This window comes from Centrocercus urophasianus, unplaced genomic scaffold (assembly GCF_019232065.1).
Source record: "Centrocercus urophasianus isolate 14NV4802_14NV808 unplaced genomic scaffold, USGS_Curo_1.0 seq_12, whole genome shotgun sequence".
NCBI lineage: Eukaryota > Metazoa > Chordata > Aves > Galliformes > Phasianidae > Centrocercus > Centrocercus urophasianus.
In genome coordinates this window covers 18,663,771-18,689,097 of record NW_024884364.1, presented here as the reverse complement: position 1 = coordinate 18,689,097, position 25,327 = coordinate 18,663,771, and positions in this window count along the sequence as shown.

Genomic DNA, 25,327 nt, shown 5'->3' with positions numbered 1-25,327 from the left:
CGTTTTGGAAAACAAAACACAACAAGCCAAAAACTGAAAGCTTCCTCTCAGTGTGTGATTTTTCATAAGCTATATGTGTCTTTGAAAAGACACTTTCAAAGACAGTGTCTTTGAGCTTCAAACTTATTAGTGAATTTTGGGTGATATGCTGCAATTCTTCAATTAAGTAGTGATCCTAAATGATTTACACAACAGCATTGCTGTGACAGGAGAAAGGAAAAAGGAAAAGGCAAAAAAGGAGAAAAATGTAGTGTGGGACTTCTTCTTTTGAAAAGGTTTTTTTCTTTAGCAGATTTAGACTAGATATTAGGAAGAAATTCTTTACTGTGAGGGTGGTGAGACACTGGAATAGGTTGCCCTGAGAGGTTGTGGATGCCCCCTCCATTCAAGGCCAGGCTGGATGGGACTTTGAGCAACTTGGTCTAGTGGGAAATGCTCCTGCCTATAAGAGGGGTCAGAAGCAGATGATCTTAAATATCCCTTCCAACCCAAACCATTCTGATTCTATGAATTTCGCTCTGTTTAGTTTTTGAACTGTTTTTAAGACCTAATTGTCAACTGCTCAGCCAACCAGCTTCTTCCCACCTCCTCAATACCTGGTGATGAAGGCCTTCTCCTCACTGGTATTGCTACCTCCACTGAGATGCCCATCACCTTCTAGCTAGTTCTTTTGCCTAACTGCTCCCAGTTCACCTACTGACCAGATAACTCTACAACACTCTGCAAAAAAACTTCCTCAGTTATTTCTGCTTTCTACAAGGATAAACATGTCATTAAAATGTGAGTTTCTTTCTTCTCAAAGTAATTTATTCCTCTGGCCTCATTTTATTTCTGTCCATGATTTTTGCAATCCAAAGCTACGATTCTTTGGTGACTAGCAAGATGAGGGAAAAAGTAGTTAATGCCATGTAATAGAATCATGATATGCCTACTATTTGTGGTGAATAAATGGTTATAACCATAAATGGAAATGTCCTCGAGAGATGAAAATAATGCGCAAGCCTACGTGTTTCATGTTAGATTCTTGTTTTCTTCTATCCAACATCCCTTTTCTTTCCCATCAAATATCAGCAGAATTCATTTCCCTGTCAGAGATTCTTTCACTCCTAGGAGATGCTTGTTAACTCTAAGGTGTCAGTCACTAGACTTTTAAGTGATAAATAAAGATTCCACAAACTTCACAGTGCTCTCTGAAAAGAAAAAGGATGTTCAATAAATAAAAGATATAGGATAGGTACTCTAAGAACTATTTTAAGCTATAGTTAAGAACTGATTAAATCTTCTTAATCTGATGCTAGAAATTTTACCAAGATTAAACCTGATACAAATGTTGGACAATCATACGTGATTATGATGAAATAGAGAATCTGATGGAAAGATTAAAATACATTGGTTTTCCTTCACCTTCATTTTTTCTTTTTTGTCTGTTTGCTTTGTTTTTCATCAGTTATGTGTTCATGCAGTCTTCAAATTGATCCAAAAAATCCAGAATGAGATATTTCCCACAATTTAATGTAAAGTAAATGAGATCCCAGACTGATTTTTTTTTTATTTTTATTTTTTTTTTTCCAAAATCAATGAAAACTATACAAACAGTTTCATCTTTTAGGACCACTTAGTCTGCATCATTAGCAATCCTTAAAATAATGAATTTTGTGTAGTACGTTGGCTGTGATCCAGAAGGGATGGGAACAAGAATAGAAAATAGCTCACTGTTAAAGAATGCATTAAGCTGAACGCAGCCAAGTTCCTTGATCTTTCAGACACAGGACTGCAAAATATAGAAAATTAATTTAGTTAATTAATATATTAGTAGTTTAAATTATGTCCTTCTATAAAGCAGTTGAGACCTTAGAGATCTCAGAAGAAACTTTTCTGTACTTTTGGTTATGATGCAAAACATCTTAATTTCTGGAATGAAGAGAGAGAATAAGAGCTTATCTAAGACCTGAGATCAGCACTTTGAGAAATACCAAGAATAATGAGGGTCATGCCTGCTCCTGGAAAAAATGGTAAAGAACACATCCATAGTATTTATATATTGTATTTGGAATGGCAACTAAGGAATAACATTATTACAGTTCTATGTGAAAATATGGTACCCCGCTGAGATGGAACAGTCAAAACTCGTATCATGGCTTGCTTTGTAGCTGATTCCAGTTCCACTTTCATAGAGAGCAGTTCAGACATATGGTTTTGTCAGAGTGCACAAGGTGCTGCAAACAAGTACTGCAACTTTCCTAGTGGGGACAGTGGGAGGACCTCTGGAAAGCTGGCATTATAATGCCAATCACAAGAGCAGTGGCTTTCCAGGTCATAAACATTTCCTGCTGACTACTAGAGAATACAAGGATTGCTGTTCATTCTCCTCTTGCTTTCTTTCTGCTGCTTTGACTGACAAGGGAGAAGAAAGGTGGGTTCTCAGTTTTTCTGACCCCTTTGCATAACTTCCGACCCTATTGCTCAGAACAGCAATGCTCTGGTTGAGGTGCTTCATGTCCTTTGTTTACAATACATGCAAGAACACATAGTTCAACAATAGCAAATCTAAGACCTTTCTGTGGAAGCTGATGTTTTATTTGCTGTCCTTAATAAAGCTTGATTTTAATTTGCTAAGCTAACTCTGTTTCAAAGCAATTCTCTTAATGTTTCTAATTCCTTGACTGAAATTTTGTTTTTGTTTCACAGAGAACACAGAATGATAAAGGATCTCCTACGTCAAGCTCTATGTCTTTGTATCAAGCCTCTCTGGAAACCCCAAGGCCAGATAATAAAATACTTCAACACAGAAAGAGAAGCCAGACCAAAAGGAAGGCTGCAAATTACAAAGGCATACGGCTGCTAAAATGTATTGGTTGGATAGTGTTCAGCTACACAGTGCTTGGATATTCAGGTAGAGATTTTCTGTGATATCAAAGAATCCCTGATTTAAATCTCTGCTTTAATAGGTATGAATAAAGGATACATAAGAAAACTGAAGGAATATTCTTGCTGATCAACTTTAGGACTGAAGGGGACATTGGAAGAATGTATCACTGTATACTCTGAACAAAAGAGTGGATATTAGTTTTCCTATGTAGCAATTTTAAATTCTTATCATTTAGGCCTTTCTGTATGTATCTGTGCTACTACATACTTTAGTGTATCATTGTAACTGGACTAAAAATTTGGACTATTAAAATGTTAAAACATTAATGGGACTAAAAAACTGTTTGGCTTCACATAGATGGTGTGATTTGAATGCAATGTAATATCTATCAACTTATAGCAACATATGTTTTAGTGCAGGGTATCTCCCTCATACTCTTCTCTGTTTTCTTGGATGAGTTGACATTTGTAAATTACTCCTTTCTACTGTGGTTCAGCAGTTAACAGTAAATAGCCTAACCAGTACAATGCTAACTTATCTGCTTCTATTACTGCAACTGCATGACATCAGTCTGATTGGCTAATGAAATGAATGAATATCTGGGGATTTCCAAGTCCCTATTTTATACACGAAGGTTTTGGGAGGAGAAGGTTGCTGGAGGTTTGTTTGTTTCTAATTGTCATTGATTTAATTTTTATTTTTAGAAATTACCGAAAGAGAAGTGCAAAGATGGAAAGTGCCTACCTGAGAATTGCTGAAGCAAACTTGGAAATTTCGAAGATGATGTTTCTTTATTTATGATTTATCTTCTGTCTGAGACCAGTGCACTCATTCAGCTTATTGCTTATTAGTACCACAATAGGGCACATACAGGAAATGCAGCATGAGATTTGATTATTTTATTCTACTTACGGACTGAATACCAAATCTACACAAACACAAAAATCCGTACAACAGAGTTGCTTTAAATTTTAATAAGACTCAGTGAATAGACTGAATAAATTATTGAATGCATGCAGCCACCCAGGACACAGGAAAGAGAGAGAAGGAGATAAAGAGAGAAATGGTTACTAGTAATAAAAGAAAAGTAGCAATCCCAAATATGACAGGCAAACACTTGGCCACATTTTCTTCTTTGACTTTAGGAATGGATTATATAATAAAGAAAAAATATTAAATTCACTCAAGAATATTTTCAGATTTCAGAAAATACAGCTTTCTCTGTGGAAAAGCTGAAGGAAACATTTATGTACACACACATAAAAAAAAATGTTTAACTCTACAGGAAATATTTTGATCTCATTCTCCAAAGTGTCAAGTTTCATGGGACTTTGAAAATAAACACAAAAACATCTTTCTACCTAGGCAGCATAGAGCCAATAATGTGAGGAATATCACTGAAAAATTAGTTGTTGACCTCATACTGTTTTTGTTTGGACATCATAGTTAGTAATATTTCTTCTAGCAAACAGTTCATTGAGCTTTACTGGCAAATAGAAGAGAAGTGATGACAAGCTTTTATTTAAATTCCTATAAAGTACTAATTACAAACAATTTACTTAAATTCCTCACAATAGAAGCTGTAGAGTACTACAAGCAGTTTTCAAGTAAAAGCACTGGATCCATACTTGGCAATTCAGAGTACTGACAAAGTGACAGCAGCAGGAATACTTCATTTATGTTATTTTCCTTAACCAAACTGTCTCCCTCAATACTAGTTTCTGTCAAGTACTTCGCAACTTCAAATACAGGATTGATAAAAGGAAACTATTGTAAATAAGGTTTTTATTCTAGGGAACATTTCTCTGTAACAAATACACAAAATGATACAAAAATGCAAGGCCCTTTTGAGACTTGTTTTCTATGATTGTTAGCTGAAGGAATAGTACTGAGAGGTTAGAACTCGGCATTTCATGAAGAGCTGACTGAAATAAAGAGAAAAATGTGAAGATTTCTAGGAAGTTAAGGGCTCTAAAGGGAAAGGATGCTCCAAGTATTTTGTTAAAACTCGTATTAGTTCATTATTAACAACTGTCACTGTGCTGTAAGTCTGATCCCTGAAGACTCATCATTGTGCTTTAATAAAAGCAAAACACCTATCAATTTCAAATTATCCAGGTTAGCACTGTTGCCCGTAGTGCAGTAATGGCACCTGGAGTAGTTCCCTAGAAATATTTAAATTCAAGATTTCTAATGCTAGGAGGGTAATCTATGGCATAGTCTGAGTGAGTAAAACACTAGTTTAGTCTTTACAGTCATTCCCAAAACAAATTAGTTAGACAGACCCCTTTAAAGGCGAGTAAATATGGGAGAATATGTGCTGGAAGTGAATTTTAAGCTCACAGTACTCAAGAATTTCATGAGGTTCAATATTATCTTCTGAAGGAAAGAAAAGTATCACAAGTGGAATGTTTATATATATATATATGTGCGTGTATATTTCTTAATGTATGCCTTTAATACTTTTAGTAAATTAGTTGTACTCTTGGGAAAACACCTGGATGCCAACAACTCACTAGAAAAAATACATCAGAAAAAAATATAAAATTATGTTGCAAAATGTCTGAAGTCAAGAAAATTTTCTGTTGCTCATAGATAATGTATCAAGAGTAAAAAAATATAAATTGGTAACATAAATTATTTAATGTAAAATGTTTACACAGTTCTAGTCTATAAATGAAGCTGAAGTAATATTTTTCAATTTATGAGCAGTTCAAAAACAATCTGTGGTCTCAAAAAGACACAGTAATTTTTAAGCTGTTTAGTTTCTCCTTGATAAACTGTTTATAACTACTGAAATGTGACTGTGCATAGATATAAACATTTGCAAGACACGCTAGTAGCAAATTGACATGATTTAAGAAAATGTGAAAATTTGTCTTTAAATTTTTCATACCATTTTTAAGAAGGCAGATTGTGTTTACTATCAAACTATTTCATGTAACTACACAGTATTCTCAAAGCCCTGAGTTGACAAGTGTGATTTCCTAAATACACAATGTAAACATATATGCTAGTAGTTGTACAAGGTCAACAACTATGTGAACACTGGTGTTTTCCTTCTTCCTCACTAAAATCATCTCTTGGTTCTAAATCTTCAACTAACAATCCTTCATCTCTAAAGATGTTTATTTGTATTCTAATATTTCACAAGTTTCTACAAAATACAAAATTAGGTATTGCTAATGGAGTAAGCTTTCTTATGTCTATAGCAAAAACAAAGGAATGGATTTAACATTTTAAATCTTTTCGTGATTGAAATTTCTTAGTTTAGATCCAGGATTAGATCATAGAACTAACAGTGAGCTTCCCTTCCCACACATTAAAATAACTGTCTAATTTCTAAAACAGCTAAAAGAATATAGGTGACTAGCTCTGTTCAATGCAAGAGCCAGTACTGATTACAAATATATATATTTTTTAAATAATGAATTAGAGTTTTAATAGGAAAAGTTGTTCATAACCAAATATTTTCCCCCTAAAGACTCAAAAAAAAAAAAAAAAAAAAAAAAAACAACAAAAACCAACCATATCAATCTTTCTTTTCAAAAAAATACTTAATAATTGAGATAAATGTTAATATTATTTTTTTAAATAACAGCTTCATTTCAGATTCACTGAAGCTGTAATTTCACTACCACAATAAAAGCCCCTTTAATCTACTAGTTATTGGCCCTACACAGTGTTGTCCATTCCAGGCTTGGGACTTCAGAATTTTATAAAGCAACTTCACAACTGGGCAGAACTGAATACGACAATTCTCATCCAGGCTGGTTTTAAACTGCTAGAATTAGACTACATCCAGGCTGGTTTTAAACTGATAGAAATAGAACTGTACATAGAATCGGTCAAAGCTCTCACAAAGTCCTGAAGAACTTGTGTTACGTATAGGTAAAAATAACTGAGCAGCAGAGATCCACAACAAAACTATTCATCACACAGATTAAATAAGTACAATATTCACAAAATATTTTTACATATTTTAAAATATGTAAATATGCATATATATACATATATATATATATTAGCCCTTTTATATATGCCATAACAAACAAGACTCTAGCCCACAGAAATAGGTATGAAGGGGGAAGGGGACAAAATCAGGGCCGCTGGGTCATTCAAGGGCTCATACCAAACTTGACGGGTGAAGATGGTGGAGTATAAAGGGATGGACTGGGGCAGGGAGATGCTGGAGATGCTGCTGTTCCAGGGGATCCTAGATCCTCTATAAAGGTGGTGGGATGGAAAGCCCAGCTGAAATGCCTTTATACCGATGCACATAGGCTGGGAAATAAGCAGGATGAGTTGAAAACCGTGATGTGCCTGGAAAGTTATGAAACCTTGTTGCTATCACGGAAACATGGTGAAATGACTCCCATAAATGTAATACCACCATTGAGGGATATTTGTTCTTTGGAAGGGATTGGCGAGGTAGGAAGGGTGGGAGAGTTGCCCTCTACGTCAAAGTGTGGATAGACTGTGAGGAACTCCCTCTGAGAAATGGTCAGGAACATGTTGAGAACTTGTGGATTAGAGTTAGGGACAGGACTAACAAAGGCCAGCAGGTGATAAGCATATACTACAGGCCACTTGATCAAGGGGAGACTGTTGACAAGGCTTTCTTGCTTCAGATGCGGGAGGCTTCGTGCTCATCAGGATCTTGTCCTGATGGGGGCCTTCAACCATCTGGATATCTGTTGGAAGGGCCACACAGTGAGCTGCTCCTGGAATGCAATGATGATAACTTTCTGGTCCAGGTGTTGGACAGACCAATGAGAGGTGAAGTGTTTCTGGACCTGCTGCTCACTAATGTGGAGAAGATCATTAGAGGTGATAAGCTTGGAGGCAGCCTGGGTTACAGTGACCACACCCTGGTTGAGTTTGTAATCTCAAGGGATGTGGGCCTGGCAAAGAGTGGCATCAGGACCCTGAACTTTGGAAGAACAAACTTTAAGCTGTTCAATGGACTGTTGGCCAAGATCCTCCAGGATGCTGTCTTTAAAAACAAAGATTTGAGGACAGCTGGCTACTCTTCAAGGATGCTTTCCTGAGAGCACAAGAGCTCTCCATCCCTCTGAATAAGAAAGCAGGAAGAGGAGGTAGGAAACTACCATGGCTCAGCAAGGACATGCTGGGCATGCTGAGGGTGAAGAAAGATGTGTGCAAACTCCAGAAATAAGGGCGTGTCACCTGGGAAGAATACGAGGATGCTATCTGGACTTGCAGATCTGGGATCAGGAAAGCCAAGGTGCAGGCTGAACTGAACTAGGCAAGGGACGTGGAAAACAATAGAAAGACATTCTACAGACATTGTAGACATAGACAACAGAAAGACATTGGCCAGAAGAGACAGGCCAAAGCAAATGTACCTCCTTTGGTAAATGTAAAAGGAGAACTGGCTTCAACAGATGAAGAGAAGGCTGAGGTACTGAATGAGTTCTTTGCCTCGGTTTTCACTGGTGGCCAGGATTCCAGTACTTCTCACGTCCCTGAGCCCTGCATCCCTAAACCTCTAGGTAGGGATCAGAGCGGTAAATGCCTCCCCACTGTAAGTCTGTGAGGCAGCCTCATGAGACTGAATGTGTACAAGTCTATGGGGCCGGATGGCGTGCATCCCAGGGTTCTGAGGGAGCTGGCTGAGGTGGTTGCCGAGCTGCTCTCCATCATATTTGAAAAGTTGTAGCTGTCCGGTGAGGTCCCGGATGACTGGAGGAAGGGTCACATCAATCCCATTTACAAGAAAGGGAGCAAGGAGGACCCCGGGAACTACAGGCCAGTGAGTCTCATCTTTGTGCTTGGGAAGATCATGAAACAGACCCTCCTGAATGACATGCTTGATCACATGAGGAATGAGTGTGTGATCCAAGACAGCCAGCACAGCTTCACCAGAGGAAGGTCATGCTTGACCAATCTGGTGGCCTTCCGTGATGAAGTGACAGCATTGGTGGACAAGGAAAGGTGACCGATGTCATTTACCTGGACTTGAGCAAGGCCTTTCACATGGTTCCCCACCGCATCCTTATCTCCAAATTGGAGGCATGTGGATTTGATGGATGGACCACTCAATGGATAAGAAACTGGTTGAAAGGTGGCAGACAGAGGATGGTCATCAATGTTCTGTGTCCAGGTGGAGGCTGGTAACGGGCGGCGTCCCCCAGGGGTCTGTCTTGGGACCGGTGCTCTTTAACATCTTTATCAATGACATCGATGACAAAATCGAGTGCACCCTCAGCAAGTTTGCTGACAACACCAAGCTGAGTGGTGTGGTTGACACAGTAGAAGGAAGGGATGCCATTCAGAGGGACCTCGACAGGCTTGAAAGGTGGACCTGGGTGAACCTGATGAGGTTCAACACAGCAAAGTGCAGAGTTTTGCACTTGGGCCAGAGGAATCCCAGGCATCCATACAGACTGGAAGGAGCATTTCTTGAGAGCAGCCCTGCAGAGAAGGACCTGGGGGTCTTGATGGATGAAAAACTTAACATGAGCCAGCAGTGTGCCCTTGTGGCTTGGAAGGCAAATGGTATCCTGAGCTCCATCAGAAGAGGGGTGGCCAGCAGGGACAGGGAGGTGATTGTTCCCCCTCTACTCTGTTCTTGTGAGGCCCCATCTGGAATACTGCATCCAGTATGGAGCCCCAGTACAAAAAAAACCAGGCAGCTGTTGGAGAGGGTCCAGAGGAGGGCCACGAAGGTGATCAGGGGACTGGAGCACCTCCCCTACAAAGACAGGCTGAGGTAGCTGGGTTTGTTCAGCCTGGAGAAAAGAAGGCTGCGGGGTGACCTCATTGCACCATTTCAATACCTAAAGGGAGCCTACAAACAGGAGGGGAATCAATTCTTTGAAAGGGTAGATAACTGCAGGATGAGGGGAAATGGTTTTACGTTGAGGGAGGGGAGATTTAGGTTGGATGTGAGTGAGAAATTCTTTACGGAGAGACTGGTGATGCACTGGAACTGCCAGAGAAATTGTGGATGCCTTGTCCCTGGAGGTGTTCAAGTCCAGATTGGATGGGGCCCTGGGCAGCCTGGTCTAGTATTAAATGGGGAGGTTGGTGGCCCTGCATGTGGCAGGGGGGTTGGAGATTCATGATCCTTGAGGTCCATTCCAACCCTGGCCATTCTGTGATTCTGTGATTCTGTGAAATTCAGAGATGAAGACAGATATCAGTTACATTTACCCAGGCATCTCCTTACAATTTAGTTGATCGAGTGCCACAGAGAGGCTATTGAATTGTTTCAAAGTAATGGCTAAGGAAATCCAAAATTATGAGTGTTTTTCCTGGATGAGAACAGGGACATATGCTACAAAAACCATGTTGAGAACATTGCTAAGTGGGAGCAAGCATATCAGAGTTCTACAAATCCCTTGGCAGCCTGCCATGAAACCAGTCAGTTTTGGTGGCTGCAAGGAACAAAGTTGAGAAACAAGCAAACAAACAGTTTGGATAGGAGCCAAATTAGGCGTAAGGGGTAAACAGCAGAAAGCTATTTCACAGCTGGGAATGGCAGGGGAGAAAATTATATAGTGGAGGGAAAGGCAGGATCCAGGTACAAAATTTATTCTTTTTGTAGTTAACTACACATCAGAGGGTTAGAAGATCTGATTTTTAGATGTGGCCAAGCTGACAATACAACTATAACACGGGGCTAGCAAAAGCATTCTTCTCTTGCCACAAATGACAACATTCTGAGAGATGTTCTTGTGCTGAGCTGGGAGTGGGACTGTTTTTGGTTTTTTTAGACCCAAAGTCAGCTTGTGAAGTTTGCGTGTCTCCAACAGTTATATACTGTGCTATCATTTTGAGATAAAAGAGAATAATATTGTATTTTAAAGTACAGAATTACATCACCTCAGGACTCCTAGGAAAATCTTCAGGAAGTCATTGTCCGTTGTTGTTTTGAGTGATTTTTCTATCTGGTTCAGGGGAAAATACTAAATGTCACTTATGTGGGTGAGTATGACTTCAAGTGAAAATAAAACTTTTTCAACTTACAAAAGTACACTCAGAAGCTGTCTCTATGAGGAGCTGAGTTGTTACCAGTTGTTTAATGCAGTGATTTATGGTCACGCAACAAGAGTTTTAGAATGCTTATATCAGATCATAGGCCAGAAAGTGAAAAAAATAAAGAGATTCAACATCAGTCCTAACTGCTCTGAACTGCATATCAGATATTTTCCACTATCATTTTTCAGCTCTAAATACGTTCAACATAAAGACTTTGTCATGGTTTTATGTTTTTAGACTATCAGTATTCCATATCATAGCATCATGTCATGCACTGGGAGTTAAAGAGTTCATGCTAGTGTTCTGGGTACCAGTCCCAGAAAAGAAGAACTACATCCCTCAAAAGAATTTTGTGTTCAGAGTGGAGATAAAGCCACTGCTAAAGTCAGAAGACCTGTCTCTCCTCCCTGCTGCTCAACCCGACTGCATGTCTCACCTCAGCATTAGAGTAAGACCTTCAGATTTCAGACACTCTTTCTCATTATATTTTATTTATTAGTTTCAATTCTAATTATATTGTAGTATATTGTATTGTAGTGTGTTATCTTTCATTCCGATATCTTATTTAGTAAATTAGTTTGTTTTTCCTCATATCATTTCCACTGTTACTTTTTTTTTTTTTTTTGGGGGGGGGGGGGGAGGGAGGGGGGGGGACAGACACGACACCTCTCTACCTTTTTCCCTTATCCCCTTTTCCAGAGGTGCAGATCAGTGGGTCTCTCCACCCCGTTAGTAACGGAACAGGGCCAAATCAGTCCCTAAACTGCTGACCAACATTTAGATTAAAAAAAATAATAATAATTGTGCTTTTGAAAAAATAGTTGCTGAATGTTCCACCTCACAACTTTGGGTTCATAATCTTTCCTATATAGCAGTAATAACTGTTTTATCATTTGACTTCCTTTTTCCATGGGAAAAAAAAAAATAAATCACTATTATTAACAGTATTAGCATTTAAGTAGTGCCAATTAATCTTGAAGTTCTTGCACATTAAAAGGTGTAATTAGAAAAAGCCTCTTCTTCCATTTGCAGATTTTGTTTGGAGACATTTTCCTGAAGACAATGTGAACAGAGTAGCAAAACTTCTCACTCACAAATTGCTATACCTTTAGAAAGGGGCAGGAAAGAATGAAAATCTCATCCACAGCACTTTTCCATCTAGATAAGATGTATTGAAAGTCAAAGAACTCACACTGATGTAAAAATGGCATAAACAAGAACCTAAAAGTAGGACTTCTCTCCAAAAACATAGCAGATTATTATATCATGCAGGAATTTGCATAGACTTTATAATAGCAGAATTACCCAGTAATTTATTTTGTTCCTGATATTGAGGCAATCAAAAAAAAGAGAAAAAAAAAAAGTTTTTCCTGTTTCACTTAAACTCAGCAAGGCTACAACTCTATAAAGTTGCTGAAATAGTCAAGAAGGAACACTGATTTCATTTCTCCAGTGTTCAAGACAGTGCAAAAAACTGTATACCAAAATCTAGATCTAGGGAATTAATGATGCGGATTCATTCTTCTTTTCCCATTAAAATGGACAAAATAAAGAATTCATTTGTAATTTAAACCAGAGACAAAAGCTTCTGTTTGAATATATGTTGAGGAAGACAAATCAAGGTAAACCTAACCCCTTCTGATCTGGGCCACTGCCATAGTAAAATGTAGATATTTCCTGGTTTACTCCGTGAATAGATTAAAGAAAAAGCACAGAGATGGAGCGCATAAATGATCGTGACATTCTGAAGCATGATTTAAGTGCAACAGATATGATACATTAGAAAACAACCACATTTTGAAAAATAAATCTAGTTTGCTATTTACTGAATTACTTCATGAGCAGTCTCAAGAAAATCTTTTAGGTTTTTATTTCATTAGCATGACCTCAGAATGCTTGAAATAATTCTGGCAGACTTAAGTCAACAATTACTGAGCTACACATAATGTGCAAAACTTTACTACGAAAGATTTTGTTTTGGGTTTCTTTTAATTTTATTATTCTTCACATGCAGAGGCAAATAGCAGCTCCATAGAGCTGTGAAATCTTCAAAAAAAAAAAATCTTTAAAATTAAACAAAATGAATACACTATTATTCTGACCCAGTGCACTGCCACCATAACCATCATTATCTGACTCACCTCAGCATTTACTCCCGGACCCTCTGTTTTGCCTTTGTGCCTGAAAAACAATGGTAAGGGTACCATAGGAGAGTTTAGAGTAGGTTTTTGGAGTTCAAATTTCTGTTCCTTCAGATAATGAAAGAGATTATGCTGTACTTTTTCTCTTCCACTTTATGAAACAGTATATGATATTGTAAAGACTCTTGAGAAAGAACAAGGAAGGAGAGTGACAGCTAGAAGTTGGTGTGCGAATAAGAGAGTTTAAGTCACTTCAAAGTCTTTCATTTCTTCTACACTGGCTCTTGTCATTTGACTGGCTCAGCTGGACAGGGCAGATATTTGTTTGCCATCTGTATGGAAACCAAAACAAACAAACAAACAAACAAACAAACAACAACAACAACAAAAAAACGGTTACAGCATTAGATATGATTGTTTTAGGTTTAATTTTGTACTTCACTCATGACCTTAAAAACTCACCCTCCATGCTAAACCTAGGGATAAGAAACTAGTAGTTCAAATGAACACCAGGTTCAAGTCCTCTCTTTTGAAAAGCTTTGAGAGCATTAGACTATATTATCTATTTTCATCACTTCCTTTTCAGCAGTAATTGGCACAAAATTAAGTAGTTTGAATGACCTACGCAATTCATGACTGGTTTTGCTTTATTCAACGAAGTCTAGAAGGGCTTGAAGCAGAAAACTATCTAGTCTGTCTTCTGAAACATATTGCTTACACTAGATATTAAGAGGCTCAACAAGGAGTGCTAGTTAATTGAAAGATGAAACAGTACAAAGTGCATCTCTAAATATACAAGTATTTCCCAGCATTGTAAACTCCACATTTTGAGACCAAGTGCACCACAATTTTCATTCCAAATCACAGAATCACAGAATCACAGAACTGTAGGGGTTGGAAGGGACCTCTAGAGATCATCGAGACCAACCCCCCTGCCAAAGCAGGTTCCCTACAGCAGGTTGCACAAGTAAGTTTCCAGGCGAGACTTGAACATCTCCAGAGAAGGAGACTCCACCACCTCCCTGGGCAGCCTGTTCCAGTGCTCCGTCACCCTCACTGTAAAGAAGTTCTTGTGCACATTTGTGCAGAACTTCCTATGCTGCAGCTTATGTCTGTTTCCCTTTGTCCTGTCTCCACGTACCACTGAAAAGAGACTGGCCTCACCACTATGGCCCCCACACCTTAGATATTTATAGACCTGGATCAGGTCCGCTCTCAGTCTTCTTTTCTCAAGACTGAACAGACCCAGTTCACTCAGCCTTTCTTCATAGGAGAGATGCTCCAGGCCCTTCACCATCTTTGTGGCCCTCCGCTGGACTCTTTCCAAGAGATCCCTGTCTTTTTTTGTACTGGGGCGCCCAGAACTGGACGCAGTACTCCAGATGGGGCCTTACTGGGGCAGAGTAGAGGGGGAGGATCATCTCCATCCACCTGTTGGCTATGCTCTTTTTAATGCACCCCAGAATGCCACTGGCCTTTTTGTCCACGAGGGCACACTGCTGGCTCATGGCCAACCTGTCATCCACCAGGACACCCAGGTCCCTCTCCGCAGAGCTCCTCTCCAGCAGATCATCCCCCAGCCTGTATTGGTGCATGCAATTATTCCTCCCTAGATGCAAGACTCTACACTTGCTTTTGTTGAACCTCATCCGATTTCTTACTGCCCAGCTCTCCAGCCTATCCAGGTCTTGCTGAATGGCAGCACAGCCTTCAGGCATGTCAGCCAATCCTCCCAACTTTGTATCATCAGCAAACTTGCTGAGGGTGGCCACTATCCCCTCATCAAGGTCATTGATGAAGATGTTGAACAAGATCGGACCCAGCACCAACCCCTGGGGGACACCACTGCTTACATGTCTCCAACCAGACTCTGCACCACCAACGACGACCCTCTGCGCTCTGCCAGTCAGCCTGCATTACTGGAATGCTATTAGCTGCAACTCAACAGCCACATGAAGGGATGTCCTGCACAATGGGCTTCTGTAATTTGTACCTGAGGCTTCTGAGGGAAAAAGTGGGGATAAAACCCTTCCTTCTAAAATTGTTAATCTTTTAAAAAAATGAATTCTCTGAAGTTTTTGAAGAATCACAGAACTTTCGTTTAAAATGTCTTGTTTAAGCAGAATTAACATTCTTATCAAAGAAATGTACCTTCTTCATGTAACAGATTTAGCAAAGAATTCAGAAGAAAGAATTCAGACTTTTATCCTGCAATAGACCTCTCCTTTCATAAGTTCATCAAAGAATGTTCTTTTTTTCTTTTTTTTCTTTTTTTTTTTTTTTTTCTCTCTGAAACTAGATTTAAGATTTCTATACAATATATTGTAGCATTCCTATTCTTCGCACACTTTTAAAGGACTCAATAGGATTTGGCCAAAGCTCCATTTGTCACAGGAAAGAGGTTATATTACTTGCTAGATATAACTCATTTAATTAGTTCCTTAAAAGAATTATGATCAACTCATCCTAAGCTGAAAAGAACATTTCCATTTCTCTAAAATGGTGAGGAATATGGATTAATCTCTCTCATTATATCAAGAATTGCATTTTTTTCTCTTTGTGTTTTCACAGTCTTAGTAAATTGAACATCATACACATGCACACAAAATGCTTAAATAGATGTCTAATGGGTAATTCCTTTCCTAACCAAAGGATTAAAGTTATGACCAATATATAGATCTGAACTCATTCCTTTCTCTAATTCGTTCATTTGAAAGAGCTTGAATCAGATTTAAACTGCAATACTGAAAAATCTTAATAATTTATTTTAAATATATAGTTTAGCGTGGAGTTGGTCGCATTTACAAAGAGCATGTGAGATGAAATTCTCTTGAGTCTATGAAAGTGAAGATCACATTCTCAGAAAGATTTCAAGGACAAAGTCAGATTATTTCAGGGACTTAAGAATAAATTCATTCAGGATGCCTGGAAGGTTGCCTGAAAACAAGAAATTTTGCAGTCTGAGTTATCTGTTTGCTGCTCAGACATTCTCCAACAAACACTTATAACAAATACTCCATCCAGTTTGTTCTGCTGAGCCATGTGAGGTGGTCTTCCAGGCTCCACGAGTCACAGCCATCCCTTGCCACTTCTGTTTCCAGTCTGCTTTTAAATGAATATTGTTTTTCTTGGGTGAGAATTTTGGTTCTTTTTAGGTGCATGGTCTTACTAACTCTCTTGAATTATTAGTGTTCAGTACCATCTCCCAGAAAGCACTTACAATACACTAAAATCCTGTTTGTAGTATTGTGGCTTGTCTTCACTCTTCTAATCATCTTCTAACTCAAGGTTCTAAAAGGTCTGTGATTTTTATTTTTTCACTTAGGGTTCTCTCTTTCACTATGGATCACTCATGTACAATAATGTATATTTTCTTGATCATTGCTTCAAAAAACAATCAAACAACAATGTCAAAACAAAAAAAAGCAACATCACCTTAGAATAGACCATCCAGAATTATGAGACATTATATTTAATATGACCCACACCAACTCTTAGGGTCACAGTTTGGAAAAGTTTATACAAAAACATTCAAGGTCTAACAAAAAGTTCAGTGAGGATTATGGTTACAGCTAACAACACACATCAAATTTTGGGAATGAGAAAAGGCTAGTCAGACTTTGCATGTATGCCCAAACTGAATGAATCCTAAAGCTGTACCTCTTGTTTTTCAACTTTTCCATTTAAATGCTCATCATTAACAGTTTTTTTATGTTTTGGTCCTTGTTGTTGGTACAGGTTGTTTCCTCTCACATATTGAAGCAAAATTCAGTTTAAGATAATTTTTAAGATATAACCTGCCTCATGAAAGAAAAAAAACAAAACTTGGAAGAGTACATATTTTCAGTATTTACATGGTAACCATGACAGTTCTGGTATAATTAAACTAAAGCTATTTTGGGGGAGTAAAAGCTAAAAAAAGAACTTTTAATGAAATAAGACCATGGAAATTCCATCCCAATATTTATCAATGCTTTAAGAAATGTAGTATCATAATGTTTCTTCTCATTTTCTTTGAGGAATCTAATAAACACATTGACATTAGACTACATTAATCTATACATCAAGAATACAAGCCAAGAAAAAAGAGCAAGAATTTTTAGCTATAAATTATCTGTAATGAAGGGACTGCCAAAAAACTTAGATTTCATTTTAAGTGTGTGGGGTTTTTTTTGTTTTTTTTTTTTTTTTTTTTAGGTCTCCCAAAATATAAATATTTTAATCTCTGATACTTTATAATTTTTTTGTATGGAATCAGCTATACAGATTTTGGAAATTAAACATAGAAAAGCTAATGATACCTCAGGTAATTAGGCTGTATATTGCTAATTTATTTAGCCCTTAGAAAGAACAAAGAAAATGAGAAAAAAAATAATTCCAGTATATAAGTCATCTTTTTCTTATTCAGGCATAAATTTTAGCTATAGAGATGTATCAGGGTTGTGCTATCTTTATAAAATGAAAGACAGGCTTTGTAGCTAACACGTGAACTAAAATTTCAGATCAAAGAAAGAAAGCAGAACTTTCCCCATGGAATTTCATTTGATTTAGGAAATATTTTTTTCCCTTTCAACTAGTGTAATCCAAACACACTGATCATTAATGGCAGTCTATAACAGGCTGTCTGTTACGGTCAGAGGGCAACATCTATCATGGCACTAACAATCATTCTCACTCTAGAAAAAATGTATCAGCATTTTCCAGTGTTGTGTTTATGCTTTCTGATTGGTTTCACTGGTATTGGCAAGGACAGGCAATATTTTGAAACAGAATTCTGTGCAAAATGTAATGTATTCACAGCTTACATACTTGTTCTAATACTGCATAGCCATTTTTGTATCCTTACATAAGAAACTAACAAATTTATTTCAATCATTTATTATTACTGTTACAGAAGATATTCTTTGAAGGATCCTGTTGGAGAATTACAACATAGTGACATAAAAGTGACTAACAGCAAATTATAACAAAGTAATGATTGACCGAAATGATTAGTGAATGAAACTTTCAGTTATGGTTGCCTTAATTCTCGAGAAATACAATGAGGACACTTTAAAGAACCAGTGGCATTTCTGAAATACCTGTGATATTTTTAAACCAAACTCAAATTCAGAATAAATTATTAACAACTAACCAGATATTATTTTTTTTTCATAATATCCAAACATCCAGCTTGTCCAGCAGTTCTGTTTCCTAGCTGCAGTGTTCTAGGTACACATCTGTTTTTATAAACATATGTACATGTTCAACAGTTTGAAACAGATAAATTCAGAGCTACTGTTGAACTCAAATAAGTTTTTGATTTTTGCAAGCTCTCATAGCAGATACACTGCTTTATTTCCCCTGTAGCCACCTCCTTATATATCCTTTTCATAGGCAGTCCTCTTGAATAGATACCTAAAAGCTGAAATTATATGTAAAGAAACTAAATCAAGAAAGCAGGTAAATTTTTAAATTTCTTTTCTATATACCCAAGCAATTTGCCTTTTTAAAAAGATGTAGGTTTTGTTTTTGTTCATGTTTCATTCAAACTCTCCTAAACATATGTTAAGCTGGGTCTTCTTAGAGACAATTTAATTATACTTATAGATTTTCTAGAAATGTAGTTAGTAAATTAAATCCTCTTCAAGAAGACATAAATTGATACTTCGTACTGTGCCATAAAACAGTGATGATAGAGACAGAAGGTACCAATAAAATACATATTGATTTTGCTGCTATATCCCTTTGCAATTCTAACATTTCTCTTGAGCATCTCCAGGCACTTCTCAAAATAAAAATTTGATTTCATATGTTCCTGTTTTGAGCTGAAGAAACATTATCATCAACTACATTTTGTAGTCAATACATTTTCAGATTAAAAGGATGCCCTAAAAACCATGGGGTACCCATTCACGCATGTGTGAGAGGAACATGTACAGAAATCCTGGCAACCAAAAGCTCAGCTGGAGTCTCATGAAGTGGGTGGGGAAGTCACTGCTTTCTGATTTCATGCCTTTAAGGGTTATGCACTTAGTTGCTAATAGCACAGACAAGACCAGGAAGGGACCTGCACCTCTTTAGCTGCCACATCTTGGCTTAGAACCATTTTTTTTACCTAACAGCATAACGCTGTGTTACTCACCACCAATTCAGTGATGCATAACTGGAATACAAGGCACTTCTGTAAAGATATGAAAGCATGTATGTTTTATTGTTATTTCAGAAATTCTGGAAAATATTCCATTCTGATTCAGTTCAGAAAGTAATTCGTATTTGAGCCAGGTTGCTGGTGAGCCCTTGTACTCACAGAGACAGTAACTACTGTCTCTAGCTAGAAAATGCCATGGGTCTAGCAACTTGAATCAAAAGTTTTTGCTGCTGTTTTATAGAAGGAAGGTCAAGAAGAGTTGTCCTTTTAGGCAGCCCCCAGGTTTCCTGAAGACAAAGACTTACTCTGCATATCTGCATAACCATATCCTAGTCATCTGCATAACCTTCAGACCTGAGAAAGTTTAAGATTAAATGAATTGGAAAAGATTAAGTGAATTACATATGGCATTTGTTAACTCTCACCACGCACAATCAGTTGGAGTACTCTAACTCCATCGCCCAGAAATATTCTCATCTAGTTTATCTAGGTAATCTTAAAAATATTCAATTAAATTCAACAGTAAGGGCATGGAGACAAGTGAACACACATTCTTTTAGTTTTGGTACTTTGTTCCAAGAAGTAGCTATGAAGCTGCAAGGATAATAAAGAAGAAAAACTGGCCTGTTGGATTTAACCAGTTGGACTCCCTTGACAAACATTTTGAAAAGGGAAGCTGTTTTACTAAGAGTAATACAAGAGGCAGAAAAAAGCAGTACTATTGAAACATGGGCAATAAGATAAACAGAAATAATTTTCATGGGATACTCTTCTTTTGCTTCTTTTGAAGGTGAAATTCCTTTTGGAAGACGAAATATTTACAACAAATCTTGTTTCCTATGAATAGATGCATAGCTGAACAAAGTCAGAGGTAAAATATCGACATACAAATTTTAGCATTGCAAGTATTTCACTGGGACATCTTGTTAGACCTGTTTTCTTCCTTTGAGAACAATAACTAGGGCTCTTTTTTAAGCATGCAAACCTAGATGTTTATTGACTTTGGAAGTATTTCTTCCACTTTCCACATTCACTAGGCTTGCTGAAAAATATCTCTGCTTAATTAGGTGGTAAGCCACTGACTAACTGATTTCCAAAATAATTTGAAAATGGATCAGATATGCCACATTTCCACGGTTCTTGAACACCTCCAGGGAAGATGACCCTTTCAAGGGCAGCCTCTTCCAGTGCATTACCACTCCTGCATCCCATCCCTTGAGTGTGTTGACTGCACCATGCAGCTTAGAGTCATCCACAAACTTGCTGAAAGTGCACTTGATCCCACTGCTAGTATCATTGGTTAAGATGTTAAAGAGCACTGGTCCTAGTACTGACTCTTGAGGGACACCATTTGTCACCGATCTCCATCCAGACATTGAGCTATTGACCACCACTCTCTGGGTACAATCACACAACCAGTTCCTTGTCGATCGAAAAATCTACCCATCAAATCCATATCTTTCTATTTTCAAGAGAAGGATGTTATGGCACACTGTGTCAAAAGCTTTAATGAAGTTCAGATAGGTGACATCAGATGCAGTTACACCATCAGAAAAAGTGACAAGATTAGTCAGACAGGACCTGCCCTTTTCAAAACTATGATGGTTACTGAGGGTGCACTCAATCCCCTTATCAAGATCATTAATAAAGATGTTAAATAGAAGCGGCCCCAGTAACAAGCCCTGGAAGACACCACTCATAACCAGCCCCAACTGGATTTAACTCCATTGACCACAGCTCTTTGGGCCTGGCCATCCAGCCAGTGTTCCACCCAGTGGAGAGTACGCACATCCAAACCATCCCCACCCGCCACCTCACTGTACTTCCTTCCACTGTTTGATCTCTGTAAAGGTTCAGCAAGCATCAATGAAGTCTGGAAAACAGAAGGCTCAGAGGAGACATTATTGCTCTCTATAGCTACCTGAAGGGAGTTTGTAGTGAGCTGGGGGTCAGCCTCTTCTCCCATGTAACTAGTGATAGAACTAGAGGGAATGGCCAAGCTGTGCCAGGATAGGTTTAGGCTGAAAGTTAGGAAATACTACTTTTCTGAAAGAGTGGTCAGGCACTGGAATGGGCTGCCCAGGGAGGTGTTGGAGTCACCAACCCTGGAGATGTTCAAGAAACGTTTGGATTCTGTGTTGAGGTACATGGTTTTGTGAGAACTATTGGTGATGGGTGCATGGTTGGACTGGATTATCTTGTAGGTCTTTTCCAACCTTGGTGTTTCTGTGATTCTGTGATTCTGTGATTCTGAGAATGAATGCCAGTGGGTGCTACTTTTTTTTTTCCATATGGAGGAGTTTTCCATATGGAGGAGTTCCAGGTCACAACTTTGCTTCATACACACTTCCACATCAGTCTCCATCTGAGTCCATCTCAGACTGCCCCTCTGCTACCATCTGCAACATAGGGATAAATTCTACTAGAATACAGGGAGGAAGGTTCAAACTCTACTTTCATACAGCCAACATCCAATTCCAAGATTGAGGGCCAGTGTAATACAATAGGAGATACTACATTTGAAGCAGTCCTAATAGTTCGTTATAAAGAGAGAACTACAGAAAGGGCACATAATGAAAGGAGTTAACTTTAGTCAACTAGACATGCCGAATCCTCTGGCTCATTAATTATGGCTTATTCCACTAGTAGTGGAGCACAGCATTGCCTCTTCCCTGTTGTCCTGGTCCTTGAATATCTTATCACATCTTTTTTCCTACACAATTCTTCCACATCTCTAAGTTTTCCTCCTTAGTAGACAGACAAAAAGGCCACACACACACTCCCAGAAGTCCCACAGGTGATGAAGGAACTAGCACTCAGGCCACATCACAGCTGCACCCAGAGTTCAGCTGGTGCACATGGGCAGGGTATAGGAGAATCCCCACCCAACACTGCAGGTTTTGTCCATGGCTTTCAGTGATCTACACTAGTTTGCTGAAGTCTCCTGCTGTGCAAGTTAGCTGGCTAGCTTGCAGACTACTTACAGAGCCACACAGAACAGTAAAAGCTTCTAATTTTTCCACTTTCAAACTGATTCATAGGAAGTTTACTTTTAGGAAATTTTTCTAATTTCGATAAGTCACTTATTTCAAAGGAGAAAAAATAAATAAATATTACAGTGAAAGGCTGGAAGAAAGGATCAGAACAAATTTGGTTTCTGGTGAACATTCAATTGATAACTGTGTTTTTAAATGTTCGTTTACTGTCTTCAATTGCTAGAGATTTTATTCACCTGGAACACTGCTGTTTGATCCTATCCTTCCTGATGGTGTCAGACCCACTCAGGCTTAGGTGTCCAGTAAGTTTGAGCTAAAACTGAATTTAGAAGCAAGAGAATCAAGAGAAGTACAGCCATTGAATGAAAAACTAATCAACAAGCAGATTGGATAGTGAAAGTATTTTTCTTCTCTGAGCTTAATAGATATTTCTTTGCAGACCTTGACTGAGCTGGGCTGTATTACAACCTGGCAGGAAGAGCTATTATCTAGAGACTGATGCATCCTTCATCAGTCATAGAGTCAGCTCAAAGGCCTCTAGGTGTATTCGGTGGAGCAAAGCTGGATAGGAATTGCTCAGTTGCTCTTAAAAAATCAAACAAAAACAAAGGGGAAAAAAAATTCGCTTACAACTGTATTTAAGTTTAGCAGTACATATAATTTAGTCTTGATGGAATCAAAGCTGTTTTCAGAATATGCGTCTGCCCTTTCCTTACTCACTTCTACTAGTCAAAGTGAGCAGACACCAGTCTAGATATATTAAGGAATAACCAAAAGGTTTTTGTTTTGTATGCTACACAGACTTCTCCAATCCCTCTAACAGTATTTACCAATAGACATACCTGACATCTTGTGTTCTGAAACATATTGCGGCTGCCACTTTTCTTGTTAGCTTTTTGTGTATTTGGGAATGCCTTTTGAGCATGACTGCACTCTGTTTTCTTAATTAAAGATGAATCTGTACTGCATTTCTTCCCCCCACTGCAATTATTTAGCCATTTTCTGCCACCTCATTTTTGACATAGGGGGCCCTGCTGTCCAAATGAAATTTTAATGAAGGCTTGAGGATGTGTTTGTGTATTGGTGAGTTCTACTGCAGTCCTATTACATGCAAAGAACAAGAGTTCAATACTCACAGTTTGTGGGAAAATGTCATGTTATTACTTTTTAAAGGGAAGAAATTCTGGCATATGGTGTATGCTCTGCAAGCTCCACTTCCAGTATTGTTGCCTCATGCACACTTCTTTGCAGCCTCTCTTTGCTGTTTAACCTACCTATAAAATGACCAGAATCTCGCATGCCAAGAGAACACTGTTTCTTGAAGTCACCTTCCTGTTTTCTTCTTCTAACCCTGTCACTTTGGCAATTTAATTTTCAGAAAGGCCACATTTCAACAGCCATTCAACAAATAACCTTACTGTCCTCTATTACACAAACTTTGCTGTGCTTTTTCCTATTCTATTCCATGTTTTTTTCTTCTTTATCATTGCAATCCTAGCTACAACATAAGAAATCCAATTGATCTACAATTACTTTGAATTACAAGTTAATGAAGAAATAAGATATTTATTTTTTTCCTTTTTTTCCTGGGTAGTCCTGTGAATACTCCAGGGTCAACGATCAAGAGGGCCTACTCTATGAATATTCACAAGACATGCATTGCCTTCATGGACCTTCTCTTGCTACAATTCCAACTTTCCATTCCCTTCTTGCAAACCTTCTTTCATTCAAAAGTATACTTCAGATTCATCAAATAAGCCATTAACCACGCAGAATACAGCCATGCTGACTAGATTGTTCTACAGAATGTAAGACACAAGACAGGTTTTCTGGAAAAAGTCAATCACCTGCACTGGTGCCAATAGATAGTACTCCTCAGGTTTGCTCAGGAATACTAAACTAAAACTGGCTGAGAAGTTTAATGCCAGCTTTTCTGAATTTTTAAGAAATTGGTTAAGCTTATATGAAGTATTTCAATAGCCTCAAAAAACTTTTATTCCAAAAATAGTATGTTGAGTTTTATTTGTAATGGATAGGTGTACCCTTCTTTCAGAAAGAAACTAGCCAGAAGGCCATGCCCAACGGGTAGTGGTTAATAGAGTTAAGTCCAGCTGGTGACTTGTTTCAAGTGGTGTCCCCCAGGGGTCAGTACCAGGACCCATCTTGTTTAATATCTTTACTGATGACCTAGATGAGGGGATTGAGTGTATCCTCAGTAAGTTTGCAGATGACACCAAGTTGGGAGGTGGTGTTGATCTGCCTTAGGGTAGGGAGGCCCTGCAGAGGGACCTACATAAGCTGGATCACTGGGCTGAGGTGAATGGGATGAGGTTCAACAAGGCCAAGTGTCAGGTTCTGCATTTTGGCTGCAACAATCCCATGCAGCGCTATAGTCTTGGGCATGAGTGGCTGGATGATTGTGAAGAGGAAAGGGACCTGGGGGTGTTGGTTGATGCTTAGCTAAACATGTGCCAGCAGTGTGCCCAGGTGGCCAAGAGGGCCAATGGCATCCTGGCCTGCATTAGAAATAGTGTGGCCAGCAGGAGCAGGGAGGTAATCGTCCCCCTCTACTCAGCACTGGTGAGGCTGCACCTCGAGTACTGCGTTCAGTTTTGGGTCCCTCACTACAAAAAAGACATTGAGGCCCTGGAGCGTGTCCAGAGAAGGGCAATGAGACTGGTGAGGGGTCTGGAGCACAAATCCTATGAGGAGCAGCTGAGGGAGCTGAGATTGTTCAGTCAGGAGAAGAAGAGGCTCAGGGGAGACCTCATTGCACTCTACAACTTCCTTAAGGAAAGTTACAGTGAAGAGGGGTTTGGCCTCTTCTCCCAGGCAATGAACAGGACCCAGGGAAATGACTGCAAGTTGTACCTGAGTAGGTTTAAGTTAGACATATGGAAGAACTTTTTCTCTCAGAGTGGTCAGACACTGGAATGGCCTGCTAAGGGAGGTGGTAGAGTCTCCATCCCTGGCAGTGTACAAGAGGTACCTGGATGAGGAGCTACGAGATACGGTTTAGTTTGTGGTAGCAATGGTAATGAGAAGAAGGTTGAACTAGATGACCTTAGAGTTGCTTTCCAACCTATGGAATTCTATGATTCTACGATTCTATGAAAATATAGCTAAGAGCTCTCAAATAAATTATTTTCATAAAATAAGAAAGGTGGAGTAGAAATATGAAATA